Raw genomic sequence first — 23,795 nt, 5'->3', positions numbered from 1 at the left:
CCAGGGTCAATGCACATATACAGGGGCCCATAGCCCCAGATGCCCCACTCACAATTCACATGGGTGTCCCATACGTACCCACCGATGCCCCAATATTATTATTATTATTTTTTTTTTTTTACCGATTCTAAGCATCTTTGCTTTAATTCTCATGAGGATGGAAATCTGGGAACACCTACACATGAGTTACTATTATTTTAGGTTCTTTTTTTTTTTTTTGTACATGGATGACCACAACAAAAGCAACAATGATTGCAATTACCAAACATGAAACACACTCATACTATGTCATAATATTGACATTCAGTCCAGTAATCCTCCACTGTAACAGCTCCTTTACTTTGCAGTGAAAATTGATTTGTATATTCTTTGCCTCTGAGTCCTTGTGGGATTTTTTTTTTTTTAATTCAGACAGAAAGTCACAAAAAATTATACTCATCCTCATCAGTTCACTCAGTCCCATGTAATTAATTTTTTTTTCATCTTGATCTTTTGTTAGCACTTTTATGAGTTCATCAGTTTTTCATTAGAGTTCTGAAAATGCTTATTCATTCAGTTCAGCAGTATAGTCAGTTACCAGAAACCTGTACTTGTCAGAGTCTTTTCCATGAATTTCTTGAAGATGAAACCCTTTTATAGGAACATATTTGCAAAATCATCAGAGTACACCCAGAACTGTCTGTAAATAACAGAAGAGTGTTCTTCCTATGTTTTCCTCTAAGAGTTTTATAGTGTCCAGTCTTATATTTAGGTCTCTAATCCATTTTGAGTTTATTTTTGTGTATGGTGTTAGGGAGTATTCTAATTTCATTCTTTTACATGTAGCTGTCCAGTTTTCCCAGCACCACTTATTGAAGAGACTGTCTTTTCTCCATTGTATATCTTTGCCTCCTTTGTCATAGATTAGTTGACCATAGGTGCGTGGGTTAATCTCTGGGCTTTCTATCTTGTTCCATTGATCTATGTTTCTGTTTTTGTGCCAGTACCATATTGTCTTGATTACTGTAGCTTTGTAGTATAGTCTGAAGTCTGGGAGTCTGATTCCTCCAGCTCCATTTTTTTGCCTGAAGACTGCTTTGGCTATTCGGGGTCTTTTGTGTCTCCATACAAATTTTAAGATGATTTGTTCTAGCTCCATAAAAAATGCCATTGGTAATTTGATAGGGATTGCATTGAATCTGTAGATTGCTTTGGGTAGTATACTCATTTTCACAATGTTGATTCTTCCAATCCAAGAACATGGCATATCTCTCCATCTGTTGGTATCATCTTTAATTTCTTTCATCAGTGTCTTATAGTTTTCTGCATACAGGTCTTTTGTCTCCCTAGGTAGGTTTATTCCTAGGTATTTTATTCTTTTTGTTGCAATGGTAAATGGGAGTGTTTCCATAATTTCTCTTTCAGATTTTTCATCATTAGTGTATAGGAATGCAAGAGATTTCTGTGCATTCATTTTGTATCCTGCAACTTTACCATATTCATTAATTAGCTCTAGCAGTTTTCTGGTGGCAGTTTTAGGATTCTCTATGTATAGTATCATGTCATCCGCAAACAGTGACAGTTTTACTTCTTCCTTTCCAATTTGTATTCCTTTTATTTCTTTTTCTTCTCTGATTGCCGTGGCTAGGACTTCCAGAACTATGTTGAATAATAGTGGTGAGAGTGGACATCCTTATCTCGTTCCTGATCTTAGAGGAAATGCTTTCAGTTTTTCACCATTGAGAATGATGTTTGCTGTGGGTTTGTCATATATGGCCTTTATTATGTTGAGGTAGGTTCCCTCTATGCCCACTTTCTGGAGAGTTTTTATCAGAAATGGGTGTTGAATTTTGTCAAAAGCTTTTTCTGCATCTATTGAGATGATCATATGGTTTTTCTTCTTCAATTTGTTAATATGGTGTATGACATTGATTGATTTGCATATATTGAAGAATCCTTGCATCCCTGGGATAAATCCCACTTGATCGTGGTGTATGATCCTTTTAATGTGTTGTTGGATTCTGTTTGCTAGTATTTTGTTGAGGATTTTTGCATCTATGTTCATCAGTGATATTGGTCTGTCATTTTCTTTTTTTGTAGTGTCTTTGTCTGGTTTTGGTATCAGGGTGATGGTGGCCTCATAGAATGAGTTTGGGAGTGTTCCTTCCTCTGCAATTTTTTGGAAGAGTTTGAGAAGGATGGGTGTTAGCTCTTCTCTAAATGTTTGATAGAATTCACCTGTGAAGCCATCTGGTCCTGGACTTTTGTTTGTTGGAAGATTTTTAATCACAGTTTCAATTTCATTACTTGTGATTGGTCTGTTCATATTTTCTGTTTCTTCCTGATTCAGTCTTGGAAGGTTATACCTTTCTAAGAATTTGTCCATTTCTTCCAGGTTGTCCATTTTATTGGCATAAAGTTGCTTGTAGTAGTCTCCTAGGATGCTTTGTATTTCTGCGGTGTCTGTTGTAACTTCTCCTTTTTCATTTCTGATTTTATTGATTTGAGTCCTCTCCCTCTTTTTCTTGATGAGTCTGGCTAATGGCTTATCAATTTTGTTTATCTTCTCAAAGAACCAACTTTTAGTTTTATTGATCTTTGCTATTGTTTTCTTTGTTTCTATTTCATTTATTTCCGCTCTGATCTTTATGATTTCTTTCCTTCTGCTAACTTTGGGTTTTGTTTGTTCTTCTTTCTCTAGTTTCTTTAGGTGTGAGGTTAGATTGTTTACTTGAGATTTTTCTTGTTTCTTTAGGTAGGCTTGTATAGCTATAAACTTCCCTCTTAGAACCGCTTTTGCTGCATCCCATAGGTTTTGGGTCGTCGTGTTTTCATTGTCATTTGTCTCTAGGTATTTTTTTATTTCCTCTTTGATTTCTTCAGTGATCTCTTGGTTATTTAGTAACGTATTGTTTAGCCTCCATGTGTTTGTCTTTTTTACGTTTTTTTCCCTGTAATTCATTTCTAATCTCATAGCATTGTGGTCAGAAAAGATGCTTGATATGATTTCAGTTTTCTTAAATTTACTGAGGCTTGATTTGTGACCCAAGATGTGATCTATCCTGGAGAATGTTCCGTGCGCACTTGAGAAGAACGTGTAATCTGCTGTTTTTGGATGGAATGTCCTATATATATCAATTAAATCTATCTGGTCTATTGTGTCATTTAAAGCTTCTGTTTCCTTATTTATTTTCATTTTGGATGATCTGTCCATTGGTGTAAGTGAAGTGTTAAAGTCCCCCACTATTATTGTGTTACTGTCGATTTCCTCTTTTATAGCTGTTAGCAGTTGCCTTATGTATTGAGGTGCTCCTATGTTGGGTGCATATATATTTATAATTGTTATATCTTCTTCATGGATTGATCCCTGGATCATTATGTAGTGTCCTTCCTTGTCTCTTTTAACATTCTTTATTTTAAAGTCTATTTTATCTGATATGAGTATAGCTACTCCAGCTTTCTTTTGATTTCCATTTGCATGGAATATCTTTTTCCATCCCCTCACTTTCAGTCTGTATGTGTCCCTAGGTCTAAAGTGGGTCTCTTGTAGACAGCATATATATGGGTCTTGTGTTTGTATCCATTCAGCCAGTCTATGTCTTTTGGTTGGGGCATTTAATCCATTCACGTTTAAGGTAATTATCAATATGTATGTTCCTATGACCATTTTCTTAATTGTTTTTGGTTTGTTTTTGTAGGTCCTTTTCTTCTCTTGTGTTTCCCACTTAGAGAAGTTCCTTTAGCATTTGTTGTAGAGCTGGTTTGGTGGTGCTGAATTCTCTTAGCTTTTGCTTGTCTGTAAAGCTTTTGATTTCTCCATCAAATCTGAATGAGATCCTTGCTGGGTAGAGTAATCTTGGTTGTAGGTTCTTCCCTTTCATCACTTTAAGTATATCATGCCACTCCCTTCTGGCTTGCAGAGTTTCTGCTGAGAAATCAGCTGTTAACCTTATGGGAGTTCCCTTGTATGTTATTTGTCGTTTTTCCCTTGCTGCTTTCAATAATTTTTCTTTGTCTTTAATTTTTGCCACTTTGATTACTATGTGTCTCGGCGTGTTTCTCCTTGGGTTTATTCTGTATGGGACTCTCTGCGCTTCCTGGACTTGGGTGGCTATTTCCTTTCCCATGTTAGGGAAGTTTTCGACTATAATCTCTTCAAATATTTTCTCTGGTCATTTCTCTCTCTCTTCTCCTTCTGGGACCCCTATAATGCGAATGTTGTTGCGTTTAATGTTGTCCCAGACGTCTCTTAGGCTGTCTTCATTTCTTTTCATTCTTTTTTCTTTAGTCTGTTCCGCAGCAGTGAATTCCACCATTCTGTCTTCCAGGTCACTTATCCGTTCTTCTGCCTCAGTTATTCTGCTATTGATTCCTTCTAGTGTAGTTTTCATTTCAGTTATTGTATTGGTCATCTCTGTTTGTTTGTTCTTTAATTCTTCTAGGTCTTTGTTAATCATTTCTTGCATCTTCTCAATCTTTGCCTCCATTCTTATTCCGAGGTCCTGGATCATCTTCACTATCATTATTCTGAATTCTTTTTCTGGAAGGTTGCCTATCTCCACTTCATTTAGTTGTTTTTCTGGGGTTTTTTCTTGTTCCTTCATCTGGTATATAGCCCTCTGCCTTTTCATCTTCTCTATCTTTCTGTAACTGTGGTTTTTGGTCCACAGGCTGCAGGATTGTAGTTTTTCTTGCTTCTGTTGTCTGTCCTCTGGTGGTTGAGGCTATCTAAGAGGCTTGATGGGAGGCTCTGGTGGTGGGTAGAGCTGACTGTTGCTGTGGCGGTCAGAGCTCAGTAAAATCTTAATCTACTTGACTGTTGATGGGTGGGGCTGGGTTCCCTCCCTGTTGCTGTGGCGGTCAGAGCTCAGTAAAACCTTAATCCACTTGACTGTTGATGGGTGGGGCTGGGTTCCCTCCCTGTTGGTTGTTTTGCCTGAGGCAATCCAACACTGGAGCCTACCTGTGCTCTTTGGTGGGGTTAATGGCAGACTCTGGGAGGGCTCACACCAAGGAGAACTTCCCAGAACCTCTGCTGCCAGTGTCCTTATCCCCACGGTGAAACAGAGCCACCACTCGCCTCTGCAGGAGACCCCCCAACACCAGCAGGTAGGTCTGGTTCAGTCTCCCCCAGGGTCACTGCTCCTTCCCCTGGGTCCTGGTGCACACATTACTTTGTGTGTGCCCTCCAAGAGTGGAGTCTCTGTTTCCCCCAGTCCTGTCAAAGTCCTGCAATCAATTCCCACTAGGCTTCAAAGTCTGATTCTCTAGGAATTCCTCCTCCCGTAGCCGGACCCCCAATTTGGGAAGCCTGACGTGTGGCTCAGAAGCTTCACTCCAGTGGGTGGACTTCTGTGGTATAAGTGTTCGCCAGTCTGTGAGCCACCCACCCAGCAGTTATGGGATTAGATTTTACTCTGATTGCGCCCCTCCTACCGTCTCACTGTGGCTTCTCCTCTGTCCTTGGACGTGGGGTATCCTCCTTGGTGAAGTCCAGGGGCTTCCTGTCAATGATTGTCCAGCAGCCAGTTGTGATTCTGGTGCTCTCGCAAGAGGGAGTGAGAGCACGTCCTTCTACTCCGCCATCTTGGTTAATCTCCTGCCCAAATCTAGAGATGATTTAAAGTATACAGGAGGATGTACATAACTCATATGCAAATACTACACCATTTTATATAAAGGAGTTTAGCATTGGCAGACTTTGGTATCTGTGGAGGTGTGGGGGGGAGTACCTGGAACCAGTCTCCCTCAGATACTAGATGCCAAGAGATAACTGTATATGATTATGTGCTTCTTTGTACCATTACTAGATTTTAAGCTACTTACAGGCAAAAACTATGTGGTAGTCATTCCATTATCCCTGAGACCTAATCCACATCATGGCTCCTACTGAAAAATATTTGCTTTATTAATTTGAAATATAACCAACCTAAATTAAGAATTAGAACAAAGAACACACAAATGCACACATAGTATTCTCCATTCTTAGTCTCTAATTCCCAATTTGAATTTTGGCGTAATTTTGAATTACATGTGTTTGCATCCACCGAAATATCTTCATGCTCCCCATATTCTCCCAATATGTTAGGCACAAAACTATAATTTCTGATTTCTATAACTGAGATATTTTCTCCAAGAAGAAAAAAAAAATCTAATTAAAATAAATTATTTTATATGAATATAAATAATATTTGTTTTTACTCATTATTCTTATAATTCATGTTTTAAGAAATAGGCATCTAGATTGTATTTTGTGAACACATGTGCCTATATCATTATGTGAGAGGTTACAACTATAATTAATTATTCAATATTTATAACTATTTTTCATTTGCTTTCTAATATATTTGAACATTGACGGTCACTAATATTCAGGTTGCTCATTGATTTATAGATAATACTAGTTATAGTATATGAAGCAAAATTAGGAAAAGCATCAACTAATTATTTTCTCTTTCCTAATCTTTATACATTTCATGATCCCTCTGGACATAAGAAAGCACATGTTCACACTTTCTCGACAATGGTTTTGATAATCCCTGAAACATTCACTATCTAGAGGAGATTCCTTCCCTGAGGAGTTAGTCAGTTGACAGGCTCTGTTTGTTTAGTTTGACTTTGCTGATCCTAACAAGAATTAATTCTCCAAGCTGTGGTGAATATATATATTGTAATGACATACATCTAACTGTTCCTTGCTGACTAAATGTTTTTGTTGTTTTAAATAAGAGTCTTACATACATAAACAGAAAACATTAGGATTTAGTGGCATGAGGAATCACTGTCAAAAATGCAAATCCTTATTCCTTCTGTTTCAAAGGGAAAATTCCGTATTCCCTCTACTAGAGTGCAGACAAATCCTGTGAATGTGAGCTTACTGTTGTCTCCCCCCAACCCAGCCTCCACCAATACTGGCTTTAAATGCTTCCGCTGATTAATAGAAAGCTCCAGAAACTCTCTTTGAGGGTTCAAAAGGCTCTTCTTACTTCATGTCAAAGATATTTATTCCGTTGGTTTAAATAGATATTTTTACAAAAAGCATTTATTGCATGCATTTTAGATTTGGTATAAAATAGACATAAAAAGGCATCTTAAATTAAAATCATCTATTGATAAATAGCAGTGCACTCAGGTAAAATTTTAAGCTATTGATCTTTTTTGGTCTTCATCTTTTTTCTATTCTAATAAGTTTCCCTGAGGAATATTTAATTGATTCCTTCTGGTTTTATTCTCCTTTTCTATTATATTTTTTTCCTTGTTTGCAAAAAAGTCAGTAGATAGAAGTGATGGATGTGGATATACAGTTTCCGGAGAAAACGAGCCATGTGGCTCAGAGCAGGAACCCTATCTTATTGTTCCTTTGTACCCACAACATCTAACACAGTGCTCAATGCATAATGTAGTTCAATAAATATTTGTTGAAATGAACAAACTGTACAAGGAGGTCATGCGTAAGATTTACTGAAACAACATGTTATTGTACTTGAAGAGAGAGGTACATGGAGAATATTAAAGTCATGAGTCAGAAACTTAGAACATGAAGTTCTAGTCTAATATTAAGATAAGGAAAGATTCTGGCTCATGTTTCTAGCTGTACTACTACATCATTTAACTCCATTATGGAATAGTAACACCAAAACATTTATTATTTTATTTCTTTTCCTCTACCATACACACAAAATAATGTTAACATGCTAGGAGAAAGGATTATTTGGATCAGATACCCCTATTTTTGCACTGAATTCTCTCAAACACATATACTAAACTCTAAAAATTATGAACATTACATTAAAATACAGACTCATGAAAGATGCTAATTATGTAATGTTAAGTAAAAACAATCAGGATAATATACTATAATCATAACTATATTTAGCAAGGACCTAAATTTGAAAATCTATTCTATATCACATGTTAAAATACTGAAAACTGATGCAGGATAACAGAACTGCCATATTGGACCTATCAAGAATTCATTTACATGAGGGGCTAAGTCCGTTGAAATATCAATTATTTTATCCTGAGGAAGCTTGTGCCTGAGTCCAAATGGAAAGATGCTATTATAAAGCAGGAATATTTATGAAATCTTCTAGTGAGGCACTGGGAACATGAGACACATTAACATTTAGAAAAGTGTGTCAGCAGTGGTGATGACTAGGACATTACGTCTCTACCTAGAGGTACTATTGGTGCTCATTGGAATATGAAATAGACGCTCTCTGAGCTGTGAGAGGGAATCGTTCCTGTGGGATGTGTTTTTAGAGGACATCACAGCAGCATCTCAGCCTTATTAGTGCCTAAGGCAGGCTTCAGAAGCCATAGGAATGAAAAGAACAGTGGCATAGGCAGTCTCAGAAGGTATCAAAATCATGAGCCAATACTGGTGAGAAGAAAATGATAGAAGTCAAATGGAAGCAAGAAGACTATTTCATACGTACACTTGAAACACCTCCTGGGGAAAACAAAACAAGATGGGAAGGGATTTGAGGAGACTAGAAGTCCTAAATAGGCAGAGGTGATCCATGGAAAGGCATTTTGATATATTATTCTGACATTAGCATGATAAGAAGAAACATAAGTGATACAAGCTTTTAAAATGCATGGGAAATAAAGAAAATTTAGAATAATTACCCTAAAACAATAACAGTATTTATGTCATGGTGCTGAACTTACATGTATTTTTTCTATTTTGCAAATTTTCTGTCTAGTAGTTGATTGGTTTTGTCATTTAAAAAAATGCATGTACCTGCTTATATTATATTTTTTTTAAAAAAACCAATGAAGGTAGTCAAAACTACCCTGGTCCAAATAATTTATGCTCTGACTACTTCTGCATCTCATTTCTATTTATCTGTCTCTCCATTCCATTATCCCCAGTCTTAAAGGATGTTTCCTGAGCACATGATGGCTTTGAAATTCTAAGTGTGAACTTTGGAACAGATTCAAGATACAAGGTATAAATTTATTCTCTTGATTGATGGTAGGGAAATGATCACTGTCAGGTATCAAGCTTCTATCCAAAAACTAAATATGCCGTGGGCTCCAGTTAGAACATAAATATCTCTCTTAGATCCTTTCTTTGAACTCTCTCCTGCTACCTTTGCATGTTAGTGGCAACCCTGTTTGGGCCTAAAGAAATGGATTTAGTTTTTAATATTTATCCTAAGTTTGCTCACTCCAACTTTAATCTTTAAACGTAAGTTCTGAAATAATTTGACTTGTTTTAAAACACATGAAGTTGTGCAACCGACCCTTTCTTTGTAATACAAAGGAAGCAATGCTTGTCTGGTGAAGGTAAAGGTTCAGGAGATTTAACATGAGTGCATAAATCTTGTCATCAAGGGATTCAGAATATTTTTAAACAATTGTGTGTGTATGTCAGAACGGTGAGATTATATGTGTTTTGGGGGGAAGGATGTGGATTTAGGGAAACAGGTATGGAAGATGTTACATTTTATGCCTAAAACACTTTACCATCAGGAATGTATTTTCAAAAATAGAAAGGTCCCATCTGCCATCCCTGCCGCAAATGAAGACAAACTAAGTTTGGCAAGAGAAAAATAGGTAAATCCAAAATAGTTTCTAAAGACTATGAAATTTTGAATACCTTATTAGAATCCTAACATATTAAACACAACTGCATGCAAAAGGCTGTTTCATTCTCAGTTTTATTCTGTTTTTCCCCCACCTCTTTTGGAGTACAGAATTATCGTCTCCTCCCCTAGATCCCATTTTGTGAGACAATAATTTTGTTAGATAATAATTTAATAAGAAATTTTCAGTGGCAGCTCTGTTCTAGGCAGAATTCTAATCGCTGGGAATATAGCAGAAAACAAAACCAAGACTGCTCTTTTGGTGCTTTGTAATCTAGTGAAAGGTGGAAAATAACAAACAAATAATAAAATCAAGTCAAGACAAGGGCTAGAAAGAAAATGAAGCGGGATAAGGGGAGGGGAGAAAATTGTGATTTTAGGTAGTATGTTATATCATGATCTCTCTAACATGGTAACTTTTGATCAGAGATGTGAAAGAAGTGATATCCAAACACCAAGGTAAGAATATTTTAGACACAGAGAGCTAATGCCTGGAAGGAGGCATATGCTGAAATAGAAGAAGTCCATTGTGGATATAGTGAAAAGAGCAAGAGCAAAAGTAGTAGATCAGGTGAGAGGTGATGGTGGTTTGGACTAAGATTGTAGAAATGGAAGTGAAGTGAAGGACTTGAATTCTAGATGCAGTACGTAGGTACAGATTCTAGCTGAAGACTCAGTAATGGGCCACTCCATTATTTGGAGGTTGGAAAAATGAGGAAGAACCAGAAAGGAGACTAAACAGTAGTATTCATTGAGAAAGGAAGAAAAAGAAGAAAATCATATCTTTGATGCTGAGTAAAGAAAACAAGAAGGTGGTAGTGATGAAATGTATCAAAAGCTGAAGAGTTTATTAAGGACTGGAAAAAAGACCATTGAATTTGGCAACATGGAGTCCATTAATGGCTTTGACAAAAGAATTTTCACAGAGTAATGGGAGCAAAGCTTATTTAGGGAGAGTTTTAAAAAGAGTAGAAGAAGATAAAGTGAAATAATGAATATAGACCACCCTTGAGATAATGTATGCGTGTGTGTATATGTATGTAAGTGTGTGTGTCTGTAAATGGGATCAGACAAATGGAGCACTAGAGTGGATTAGAGTGGATTGTGGGGTCAGAAGAGGTTCTTTTTTGAGGTGGGAGACATCACATAATATTTATATTCTGATGTGAACAGTACAGTAGAGAAGAAAAAAAAAACACCCACCACAGAGAGAAAGAGTGAAGCCAACTGCAAAATGGATGTCCAGGAATATGTGTAAGGGGCTGAAACCCAGGCCATTAAGTAGAGGAATTGGTATTAGGTACATGACCCTTTCATTTTAATAGGAAGAAGGACAGATATGTGGTTGAGTACGTAGGTAGGTTGGTTGACTTGGTGATTTGCATTGAGGTGGGAGGGCAGTAATCTAAAAAGTTCTCATCTGATTTCTCCTATTTTTTCAATGAAATAAAGAACAAAGATATCAGGTGAGTCTGAGAGGAGAGAGGAAATGTTGGAGGCTTAAGGAGATAGAGAAAAAACTTTTACCAGAATTGAGTTATTTCCAGGTATTGAGAAGGAAGGGAAATGAGGAAAGGAGTTGATAGTTCCTCACCAGTACATACAGATCCCCAGAAAGGCCTATTCATACTTTATTCCAGTCATACAGGATTTTTTTCTTACTCTTCAAATATACCTCACATCGAGGTCTTTGAAAGTTCTGTTGTTGTGACATGAGAACTATATACCTCTTTAATTGTTATTTATTATTATTATTTTGATTTTTTGGGAGGTTTTTGGTTGTGCCGTGCTGCTTTCAGAATATCATTCCCTGACCAGGGATGGAACCCATGCCCCCTGCACTGGGAGCACGGAGTCTTAACCACTGGACCGCCAGGGAAGTCCCAAGAACTATATAACTTTTAACCATTCTTTAAACTTCAGTTTAAATTCCAGCAAGTCCTCCTAGTACAAACCTTAAACTTGCTCCTACCATAGCCCTTATCATATCATGTACTTCTTTCCTTTCTGCCAACAGACTGTGTATTCCTCATATGATGGTACATCTCCAGTAGCTATGCAAAAAATATTGCACGTTATAAAATTACATAGGTGTTATTACATGCAGGTCATTTTGTTTTTTTTATTTTCTCCCTCACACCAAAATTTAATTCAGTGAGTACCTACAAATTTGCATAGTAGATTTGTATTTAGAATTATATGTTGTATTTAAAATTGGAAACTGTTAGAAGCACTTTTATTTCAGCTTCATGGTAACATCTGCACAAAGGAGACGGCACGTTGAAATAGCCAGTTCCAAAATGCAAATCTCCACCGTGGTATGTGTAGATTTTAGAAAACAACAACAACAATAATAACAACAGAAACTAGGAGGTAAGAAAGGAGTAATAATGTTAATATAATTCCAAAACCTTAAAAGTGCATTTTGGGTTTAATTATCTCTGAAGAGATTAAAATTAGGTATAATTCATCTTCTAGCTAGCTGAGATTTTTTTTTTTATAGTTTTCCATAATTAACTCAAACGTGTTATTCAAACTTTGACTTCCATACAAATATAAAGGTATAATTTAGATGGATAGAAAGAGGCTTTGCAATAAAACAATGTGACAATAAAAGCCATTTTTTTCTTATTTTATTCAATGTCAGGAAAATATAATAGAAAAATCTGTCACTTTTGATGGAGAACAGAGTGTAATTAAATTTAGTTCTACTTGAGAACTTTGTTTCAATTTGATCTGCAGTTAACCAATGCTCATTGTTTAGCTTAAAAGCTTATAAATTTGGCTGTCTTATCTGCATAAAGGGATACATTTGAAGTACCACACCTGATTTTTAAATATATTTTCAGTTCTCTATGATCTGCATTGCAGTTTTACTTAAATTAAAGCTGATTCTCTTTTAAAAAGGAGAAATGTGTTTTAGGTTTCTTATTTTCCTTTCTCAGACAGCTTATATCTTTGGTTTTTATACTGTGGATTATACCTGTGTGGTGTGTATGAGAGCAGTTTCTTTGAAAATTCCTATTTCTGACTTATGTGTGTGTATGTGTATATTGTGGAACAAGATGGAGGATGCAAAGATACCCCATTTGTTGTTGAAGGATCTTGTTTTTTTCATTATGATACAACCATAGAAAGTGCCAGAAATGGATAGAAAAAGAAACCTAGAAATTAAGTCATACAAACTTACATATACAAAATGCACAGCTTGTGGGAAAAGGGTTGCCAGGAATGGCATCCATATATCTACTTTTAATTTGAAATACATTTATACCCTAACTTACTCCAGAATGCATTGTAGGGGGGATCTTGTAAATCATAGCATTCTCATAGAAAACAATCCCTGCTCCATAATAAAATCTAGTGTGGAGTTCTTCCAGGCTTAGGAAATAAAGGTAAATCATGAAAACCCTCTGAGGTCACAGAATCTGAGAATAGAATCCACAAGAAACTGATACTGAAACCACTAGGTGAGGTTTCAGGGACTCCGAGGAGCTCCAGTTCTTTATGTTTCAGCACAGAAAAGAATTCAGTGAGAGGCAAAGTGATAGAAGTGATTTATTAGAATAAGAAGTGATTTATTAGAATAGGACACTTGTGAGATTTACAAGTGGGCAGGAGAGTGTTGCACTGCCCCAGGTACTTAGTGGGTTACATTTTTATAATCAAAGGAAAAGAGGGAAGGGAGAGAAGACCACTTTCTTCCTCGTTCTTCCAGTCTTCCATCATTAACTCCTCCTACATGTCGGGCAGGGGAGTTTTTGACCCTACATTGGCGCATCCAGGACTGTCTTGGCACTATGAAAAAATTATTTCAGGTCTCAGTATAATGAGGGTCTTTCACTTTGAAATGTCACCTTCCCCTAAATTATTGTTTTTGTACAGAGAGCATGTCCCAGGTGTCATTAACTTGTTGACATCACTGGGCAGGATGTAGGCTTTATTTTTCCACTATTGTTTTACTGTCTTGAGGCATGACTCATGGCTCCATTGCATGGTTTTGTTGCTGAGCAAGTTAGCTTGGTTTTGTTATTAAGCAAGCCTGTCTGGCTTTGATGCTAAGTGACTTGCCCTGCTTTATGAGTCAAGCAAGTCCACATTGTTTCAGGATTTTCCCATTGCTTTCTTGAGTGATCATTAACTTACTGCGGTTTCCCAAAGCCCCTTAAAGTTCCCTCTCTATCTACAATGCCCTAGTGGGATTTCTGAACTATTTGATTATCCTACTCTACCTCTATCAATATGATGCAATTTGACCTAAAGTTAGAATCAGACTATTGGGTCCAAGTGAAAGAAACTTAACATTTATCATTCAGCAAATATTCATTGTGCATATACTATGTTTCAAATATTGTTGTAGACACTGGGAATAAAGCAATGAATAAGACAGACAATGTTTCCACCCTCATGAAACATTCAAAAGGTGGGTGGAGGTGGACTAGAAATAAAAATCAGATAGTAACAAGTATTCTGAAGAAAATAAAAGAGGATAATATAATAAGAACTGATTAACCTAGGAGACCTAAATGGGGGTTGCTGGGGGAAGGCCTCTCTGGTGATTTGATCTTAACAGAGAATGAAAAACAATCCAGAAGGGAAAGGGTCTATGGCAAAGAATACAGGAAATGTAAAGACCCAGAAATGAGAGACAGCTTGAACAGTTACAGAAACAGAGAGAAATTCAGTATATCTGAATTATAAAGAGTAATTGGAAGAGTAGTCAGAAATGGCATCACAGAGGTGGGGACCAAGAGACGATGATGTAGAGCTGGGAGCCTATGGAAGAGTGCGATACTCTGTAGACTGCAACTGGAACTTAAGAAGGGATGCAACGTAGCCTGATTAATTTTTGCAAAGATCACTCAGCCCCCCAGGAGGGGGATGGATTACATGGGCACATAATGAAAGCAGAAAAACTACTTAGAGTAGTCCAGTAACGGGGTGGTGGAAATTTGATTTTAGGCAGTCACATAGAGATGAAGAAACTTGAAACTTCTCTAAAAATTTTCTTTATCACCACATGATCTTATTTCTCTCATTTTCAAACTGCTTTGGTGGGTCTATCGCCTTCACTTTTAACTTTGGTTTGGACGGGCAAAAGCCCTTGTCAAGCACATACTATACAATCCAATTCCATATATGGAATATGTGAATATTGGATGCATGTAATTTTTGAATAAGAAATGGTTAGTGTCTCAGTGCATTTTCAGACTGTTACGCTAGTTTCTTTTAATTAATCTGTGCTGGAGGGCCATTAAACATAAACTCTTATGATGGTTGTTCTTTTGAGTTTGGAGAAGATGACATAACTGTTATATATAACAGTGAAATAACACAGTGTGGTATTATCCACCATTTCTATTCACTGTGAGATTTAAAACTATTCTATTAAGTAACAAAATTCTATTTATTTCCTTGACTTACCATATGGTTCTGCCATGACTTTACCACTAAGCAGTCATTTTGTCTGTATCTGAACCCATCAGTCTATTGCAGCAATTTCCAGTAGGGGTGGCCTTGAATAGGCAGAGCAGCAGCTGTTCTTGGGAAGCAGCATTAGGTCTCAGACTCACTTTTGGAAAGAACCTGACAAGTGTATGTTTCTGCCCCCAATTGATCTGTCAATTTAGATCACTGATGCCAAAAACCAGAAAGGCAAAGTTATCAGAAAATCTCGAGTAAATTAGAAAGCAATCCTCCAGCCGCAAATTCTCTTCTCCTTCAGCACACAAAGCTAATATTCCAGGAGTTCAGCTATTGAGCTGGTAAAGGAGATGTCACCCCCTGAAGCCCAGGGGGAACCATGTCAAGCTGAATCCACAGAACATATTATTTAATGCTTTTAAAGACGCAGTCCATGAGAGGAACTTTTGTTGAAATTGACAAAAACAATAATCTCACTAACAAGCAATAAGTGCCTTTCTTTTTCTTTATTTGTAAGTCTTTAAAGCTTTCATATAACTATCTGCAGTATGAGTTGATACTAAATATAAAATATCAATTAAGTGATGAAATTAAAATCCAACAAGCAAATATAATCATTAAAATTTCTGCTGTACCCATTTTTTTAAAATCTTGGTTCTTGTAAAATAATGTCACAGTGATTTTTTTTTCTCCTGTCAGAGAATGGCTATACTTGCTTTTCCATGATTCTGTTTTGTTCAAACATATATATCCTCTGTATTCAAAAACTGGGATAACAAAAGAACTATTTTATAAGAAATTTAACATAACTCTATCCTTGGGTAGAGTACATTAGAATGTTTGTACAGTTATTTCCTAGGTAGTTTGATGAAACAGTATTTCATTAGAGGAAAATCTGTACTTATCAGAAAAGGATGATTCAGTGGATATGCAAATGAGATGGCTAGTCTTCCTTTTATTTTTCTCACCTCCAGAATAACCATAAAGGAATGAGAATTCTAGGGTTACAATCTTTAAATTTATAAAGGCAGTTAGCATCTTTCTTTGATGGAAATATTAGAACATAGCATAATATTTTTTCCTCTTTTGAGAAGACCAAAGCTCTGAATAGGTACCTGGATTATTAACACCTAAGTCACAGCAGTTCAAAAGTTCAAGGATAAATATGGATCTGGAGATAATCCCTGAAAGAATTCCACCTTAGTAGACAAAGAAAATGGCTGAGATCACATCAACAGGACTCCCTTTAACAGGTGCAAAAATAAAGTCACATAAGAAGAGAAGAAACTCTTGTCAGCTCCTCTGGAGGGAGGGTATGAATAACAAAAGAAACTAGTAGAAGGAGTGGGAAAAATGTTGAAGAGACAAGCAGTTAAAGACCAAGTTAAGATCAGAAATAGGTAGGAAACTTTTTCTTGCAAAGACAATGGAAGCAAAGAGGCATACTGCCACATGTTAATTCCAGTCTCTGCTCATTCTGAGTCGTGTCTGTTCTCTGTGTTCTAACAAAGCTATGTTGATATACTTATCACTTCACATTGCATTATTGGCTTACCTCCCTCTCCAGTCACATTAGGAGTAGACTGAAAGCAGCATGAAGTCTCTTATTTCTTTATCCTCAGTGCCTAGCACAAGATCTGGAATATACTGTTTATCAACTGTCTGTCAAATGAATGAGCCAGGTTCAACACTATATGACCTTGAGAGAGACAAAGTAATCAAGTAAACATCCAAAACCAAAATAAGTATTACTCTAGAGTAAACTCTGAGATAATATGGAAGTACACACAATCGATATAATTCCAATTAAATGCAAAGACATTTGACACTATTTAGCCTATATGTAAATGATGCTTTATAGACCAATTATAATTTTGCATTAGGTATTTTGAAATATTGAAAATAGTTCATTAATGCTTCTAGGTAACCTTATTGATTCCTAGTTGGACACTAGTGAGCTAGAATTCAAGAAATCCATGAGATCCAAGGTCTGGAGTGTTCCTGGACCTGGGCTAAAGCTGAGTTTATAGGTGAGTGTCAGATGATGCCACTCTCAGGACAGGAAATCTGCCAACATTGGGAAACAAGACAGAGCCTGATATCTCACGTCACAGTTCTTTAGAGTTAATTGATTTATTACTGACAGTTCTGTTTACTGCGGTTCTGAACACTGTTGCCAGGGAAAGCGCTAAGGAGAGTTACTGAACATTGAACCTGCAAATCAGCGCTTGCCCCAAGGTGAATCCAGACATTTAAAAGAGACTTATATTGAAGGTAAAGATTAGCATCACAACTTGATTAGGAAATATCCATTGAAGAAAAGTAGAGACACCTAAGTTAAACCAACTGCTATACTTATCTGAGTGTATTTATCTGTGTATAAAATCCTTGATTCAGATAGAATATTCTGAAATGTATAGGACATGGTGATTAATGAGCAGGTAAGTGGGGAGCAAAAAGAGTTTCAAGAAAAAGGGAAGTGAGAAAGTTGAGCCTAAGTTATCAGGCTTCATCTTTGAGAGAATAACAGAATCATGATCTGTGTTACTATTAAAAGGCAAGGTAGAAGGCAGATGAGTGAGAGTATTAGAATTTCTATCTTAGCACAGAAATGATATTCTAAAACTTTTACCCAAGAGGATTTTTGTGTTGTTTATAGAATAATAAAGCTCTTTCTCACCGTCATCTTTGGTGACTATGGGATAGAAGACTGAGAACTAGTGGGAGCTATGGAACAGTGAAAAACAAAATTCATCTTCTCATTTGTGTCGTTAGTTTCCTTATTCTCATGCCTCTCTCCCTTCTAATGTCTAGCCTTGCTTTTGACTTGTCTGTCCACAGGAAGATGGAAAATATAGACTGTTTTTATTACAATCAAACTGAGAAATAAAGATTGATTTGCTTAAGATAGATTAAATTAAACCTTGATGCTGATATTATATTAAGAATGTTGAAAGTTGCTAAAATTATTGCAATTTAGAACTAAATATAAGTCATATGAAAAACGGTCAGAAGTAATAATATCCCTTAATTAATATTTTCCTTAGAAGAAAATAATTCCAAAGGCTAAGGAATACGATAAGTTTATGGCTTTGACAACATTACTACTAATAAATCACAATGTAGATTTATCTTCATTAAACTTTACAGATTTGTTTTTTTCTGAAGGATACCTGACCTTAACACACTATAACTTTTAATTATATAATTCTTGCAACTTCCATTAAATGTTATCTATATTCAGAGAAAAAATAATATATATGCTGTTAATACTGTACAATATTGGGGGGTATGAAATATGAACGCATCTAAGAATTACGTGCACAGAATATCATCAGCTTTTGTTAAACTATTTTCTTTAATTATAGGTAGGGTCTACTAAAAAATCTATTAATGCAAAGTTTTTAGGCATACTGATAGTAATACTCTCATTGGAATAATGTAATGTCATTTTAATGCAAGATTTAGATTAAAACGGTACATACAAATGAAAAATGGAAAGTACTTTTTGAGGTTAAAACATCAAGTTGTTAAAGAAGCACATAGTGAATTTATAGGTTCTTACCAAATTTATTACTATTTGCATAGCCTCTTTTTAGACACATGAATAGTCCTAGTTTGGTGATAATCTACTACTCAAGAGCATTAACTACATAGTTGAAATTTGGATTTTGGATTAAATTGAATCTAGAGGTTTAGTCTCCAAAATGTTACTACCTTCAGAGTTTGAGGGATTACAATTATGCCAAAGCAAAAATTGCACTGGTAAAGTTAAATAGGTAAGGAAGACTTTATTCTAGGCTATTATAATGGGGGATAGAGTTCAGACGGCAGTCTGAATTCAACTCTGCTGAAATAAAAGACGAGAGAATTTTAAGAGATGAAGGGGATAAAGGCCAACTGTGTTTGCTAATTGGCCCTTCCCGAATGAAAAGTAAACTTTTTCCTATCTTCATGACAGAAGGTAGTTTTACATTTTGGAGTGAGGCTCTGGCCCAATGAAGTCCATTGGGCTCTTACCTTCCCAGAGACTGGGGGTTGGTTAGGAGCCCATCTTCCTGATGATTCCATATCAAAGGGATGTGTCCCAGGTCCTTGAGAAATCAATCTTAGGGTATAAACTTGACAAGAGGCTTTTAAAAAAGATTTATATCTCAAAAGGGCAGAGAAAAACTTTTTAACTACAAATTTTCTAAAGTAAATTCCCTAAGAAAAGAGAAGATCTCTGTATTTAAGCCACCTGGATTCTGTTAGGGTGGGGGAGAGAGAGAGAGAGAGAGGTCAAGTGAGAAACAATAAGAAGCCTTTCTAAAAGTTTCATCAAACTGAGGGAAACATTACGGTCATCTTTGTCAAGTATAAGATTTTTAGGAAAAGCTCAGAATGAACTGCATCATTGATTTGATTTTAGGTAGTTCAATTTTTTTAAGTATCAATTGAGAATATACTTTATTAACTTGAATAATATGATTCTTACCGTACACAGGTTTTCTTGTAATTCCATATAAATATTGTATCATCAATATTTATTTAAATTTACTCACATATCACTCCCTTTTATCATTCTTTTTTCGTTTTTCTTCTCTCAGCTTTCTAGTAAAATTTTCTTTCTGACTAAATATCTCATTGTATCAAAATTTCCTGTAGTGAGGGTCTGCTGGTGGAAAAAAATTTCTCAATTTTTGTTTGTTTGGACATTTTTTATTTGAATCTATTTCTTGAAATATATTTTTGTTCAGACGTATGCTACTATGTCTTGGTCCTTTGAATTGTTTGTCTCTCTGTCTTTATGATTCTATGATCTTTATCTCTGTTAGTCTAGAGGTTAACTATAATGCATTAAGGAATTTGTTTATATGTATTCCTTACATTTTGGACAATAGTCTTGAAAGAAGTAAACTAAAGGCAAGTTCCTCATTCAACCTAGCATTCTGCCTGACTACTGGTTTGTAGAGATGTTGAGGCAGAAATCAGAGTTTGGAACTGCTGAAGCAGCTAGAATTTGATCAGAGTAATAGAGGGGACATAACTCTGCAAAGAAAGGACACCAAAATTCTGCCTAGAGGTATTTGAGAGTCTTCAACTGAGAACTGGGCTTCATATGTTCATGGTGATTCTCTGCTAGACCTAGAAGAGAGTAGCTGCTGGTCAGCTCAGATCTGAAAGGAAATACTAGAGGTCATACAGTACTGATGTCACTGGATTTCCAGCTTAGTCTTGGGAACTCGCTGGAGAACCCAGAATATTCTGTTGGAATAAGGACATCACTTTAATCAGAACATAACTCTTGAATTAAGGAGACAACAGAAATAGACCCATCCTAACTAAGCATAGATTGTGGTGATGGTTTCATAGATGTGTATTTATCTCCAAACTCATCAAGTTGTATACATTAAACATGTATAGCTTTTTGTATGTCAATCATACCTCAATAAAGTGGTTTTAAAAAAAGAAACTTAACAAAGTTAGGAAGATCTGCCAGAAATGTTACTGCCTATCAGGGAAGTAAAATCAGTGCCATTGAAAGAAAAAAAAAATGTGATCTCTCCATTCAAAGTAACATTCACAATATACAGCCTTAAAAAAAAAAAATCCTAGCTCTGTAAGAAAACAGAAACTTGTGTTACATAGTTAGCAGCAAAAGCAGTGTTTAAAAACAGATTGCTAGATGAGATAGGTTTTGAATTAGCAAAAATGATTTTAATACAAGTATTACAATATGTTTAAGGAGTTAAAATATAGATATATTAAGGAACAGTTGGTGAAACTGCTAAGAAATAGGTATTAAAAAAGCAAACAGAAATGCAATATATGAAGAAAATTCATTAGATGGCTAAATGGCATTTTAGACATGGGAGAAAAAAGAATCAGTAAAATTAATGACAGATCAATAGAAATTATCTAAATTGAAGATTTTTTTTTAAAAATTTAAAAATTAAATGGAGATTAGTGATATGTGTGTGGAAAAATATCAAGTAAGATAACTGAGTAATTGTGGTTCTTGAAGGAGAGGAGAGAAAAAAACAGGGCAAAAAATATTCAAAGAAAAAAATGGATCAAAATTTGACAACTTTTGTGAAATATATTAACCTGTATATCTAGAAATTCAGTGAAACACAAGCAAAAGATTTTTAAAAATTCTAAGAAAATGTTAGCAAATTGAATTCAGTAATAATTAAAAAGCATAATTCATCATGACTAATTGGATCTTATCCATGGACTGCAGAGTTGGTTTAATATTTAAAGAGTAATTAATCTAAGTTGCAACATTGATATAGGAAAAATATCATATGAATACAATCTTTATGAATATATCACTCAGCAATCTTTAATACCTATGTAATAAATATTAATAACTCACAATAAAATGAGAATAGATGAAAAACTCAATCTGATGAAGTATATTTCTGAAAAACCTATAACTAACATCATACTTAATGACAAAATATTGATGCTTTTCCCCTAAGATTTGAAACACGACATGGATGTGAGCTCTCATGATTTTATTTAACATTGTACTAGAGGTCTTGCCAGTGGAATCAGGCAAGAATATAAAGGGAAAATTCAATACAATAACTGAAAAGAAAGGAGTAAAACATTCTTTATTCACACATGACATAATTGCATATGTGAAAAATCCTGAAAGATGTATAAAAAATATGATAAATATTAAATATTCAAAATTCACAGTATACACAGTCAATATATAACAAAGCAATTGTACATAATAGTAACAAGCAATTAGAATATTAAATTAAAACAAAATACCATCTTCAATAACATTAAAATCATAAATGCAATATATCTGCACTGAAAATTAAAACATTTCTGAGAAAAATTAAGGAAAATCTATGGCAAGATAAATCATGTTCATGGTTTGGAAGATCAATATTGTTAAAATGTTTGTTCTTCTGAAATTATTCTACAGATTCAAAGCAACTCTTATAAAAATCCCAACAGCCACTTTGATGCAAATTGACTGACCAATTCTCAAATTACTCCAGAATTGGAAATGACCTAGAATAGTCAGAACAATGCTAAAAGCAATCATAAATTTGGATGGCATACACTGTCTGATTTCTTGATTTTTATATGCCTTCATTAATCAAGACAGCATGTTATTGACATAAGGATTAGCAAATAAAACAATGGAACAGAGTCGAATCTACACATAGTAGACTATAGTAGATGCACACATATATAGTCAATTTATTTTCAACAAAGGCACCAAGACAGTTTAATGGAACACATAAATTCTTACTTCACGTACAAAAATCATTTTAAGGTGATTATATGTAAATTTAAAGTTTTTAAAATCATAAAGTTGGAAAAAAACATAGAAAAAATAACTTTACCTCCTTGCAAATACAAGCCACACCTAGGAGAAAATATTTGATATGCATCTCTCTGACAAAGAGGATTGTATCTAAAATTCATAAAGAAAAGTCAAATGTGGTGAAAATGGGCAAATGCTACAGAAATATTGAATAAGAACATGGAAAGATGCTCAACTTTTTCAGTCACCAGAAAATTAAAATTAAAATTACAGTGAGATATGACTTTATGTCTACCAGAATGTCTAAAATTAAAATGACTGACAAGGCAAAACTGTGAATAGAAACTCTCATAATTTATTGGTGGCATAAAAAATTTTCAACCATTTTAGTAAAGTATTTAGTAGTTTCTTATAAAGTAAGACATACACCTACACCATGATGTAGCTAGATTTTTACCAAAGAGAAATGAAAAAGATGTGTATAAATTTACTTGTACAAGGATGTTCAGATAGCTTTATAGTTAATAACCAAAGACTGGAAACTACCAAATGCCCATTAACAGGATAATTGATAAATTGTAATATATTCATGAAATTTAACACCATAGTACATATAGCAATGAACTATGGATACATTGACAACATGGGTGGATCTCAATAATATTACAGTGAGCATAGGAAGCCAGACACAAAAGAGTATATACTATATAATACCATTTTTATGAGGTTAAGAAACAGGCCAGATTGATTTATGAGATAGAAATAAAAACATAGATTGCCTATGCAAAGAAGAATTTGATAGGAAGGGGTCATAAGGAAACTCTCTGGTGATGAAAATTTTCTGTATCCTGATTTGGTGATTAGTTGCATGGTGTATACATGTGCCAAAACGCATCTTAATAAACATTTAAGAGCTATACATTTTATTTTATATAAAATTTTTAATTAAATGATTCTTTAAATTCTATAGTACTTTACAATTTTCAAAAGTTTGACACACATGATTTCATATAATCCCATAATAACTCCTTTTTCCCCCTACCCCTATATTGCTCCTCCCCCCCTTCCCTCTCCCCACTGGTAACCACTAGTTTGTTCTCTATATCTGTGAGTCTGCTTCTTTTTTGTTTTATTTATAGTTTGTTGTAATTTTTAGATTCTACGTATAAGTGATATCATACAGTATTTGTCTTTCTCTGACTTATTTCAGTTAGCATAATGCTCTCCAAGTTCACCCATGTTGCTGCAAATGGCAAAATTCTGTTCTTTTTTATGGCTGAGTAGTATACCACTGTGTGTGTGGTGGGGTGTGTGTGTGTATACATACAGTGTCATCAGCTGATGGACCCTTAGGTCGCTTCCATACCTTGACAATTGTAAATAATGCTGCTATGAACATTGGGATACATGTATCTTTTCAAATTAGTGTTCTTGGTTTTTTGGCTATATGCCCAGGAGTGGAATTGCTGGGTCATATAGTAGTTCTATTTTCAGTTTTTTGAGAAACCTTTCTACTGTTTTCC

General features: G+C 35.2%; 1 protein-coding gene across 4 annotated transcripts in view; it reads left to right on the top strand.

Annotated features, from left to right (window-relative positions):
- Positions 1-23,795, top strand: part of MGAT4C (MGAT4 family member C) — a 218,323-nt gene that overhangs the window by 43,783 nt on the left and 150,745 nt on the right. Inside the window, exon 2 of one of the 4 annotated variants that reach the window (XM_059936629.1) lies at positions 8,857-8,933. The exons of the other annotated variants lie outside the window; for them this stretch is intronic. The gene's annotated coding sequence lies outside the window, so the exon portion shown is untranslated. The remainder of the gene's footprint in view (positions 1-8,856; positions 8,934-23,795) is intronic. 4 annotated transcript variants of the gene reach the window in all.

The sequence above is a fragment of the Balaenoptera ricei genome, chromosome 10 (genome assembly GCF_028023285.1).
Source record: "Balaenoptera ricei isolate mBalRic1 chromosome 10, mBalRic1.hap2, whole genome shotgun sequence".
NCBI lineage: Eukaryota > Metazoa > Chordata > Mammalia > Artiodactyla > Balaenopteridae > Balaenoptera > Balaenoptera ricei.
This window is presented reverse-complemented; position numbering and strand designations above follow the sequence as displayed.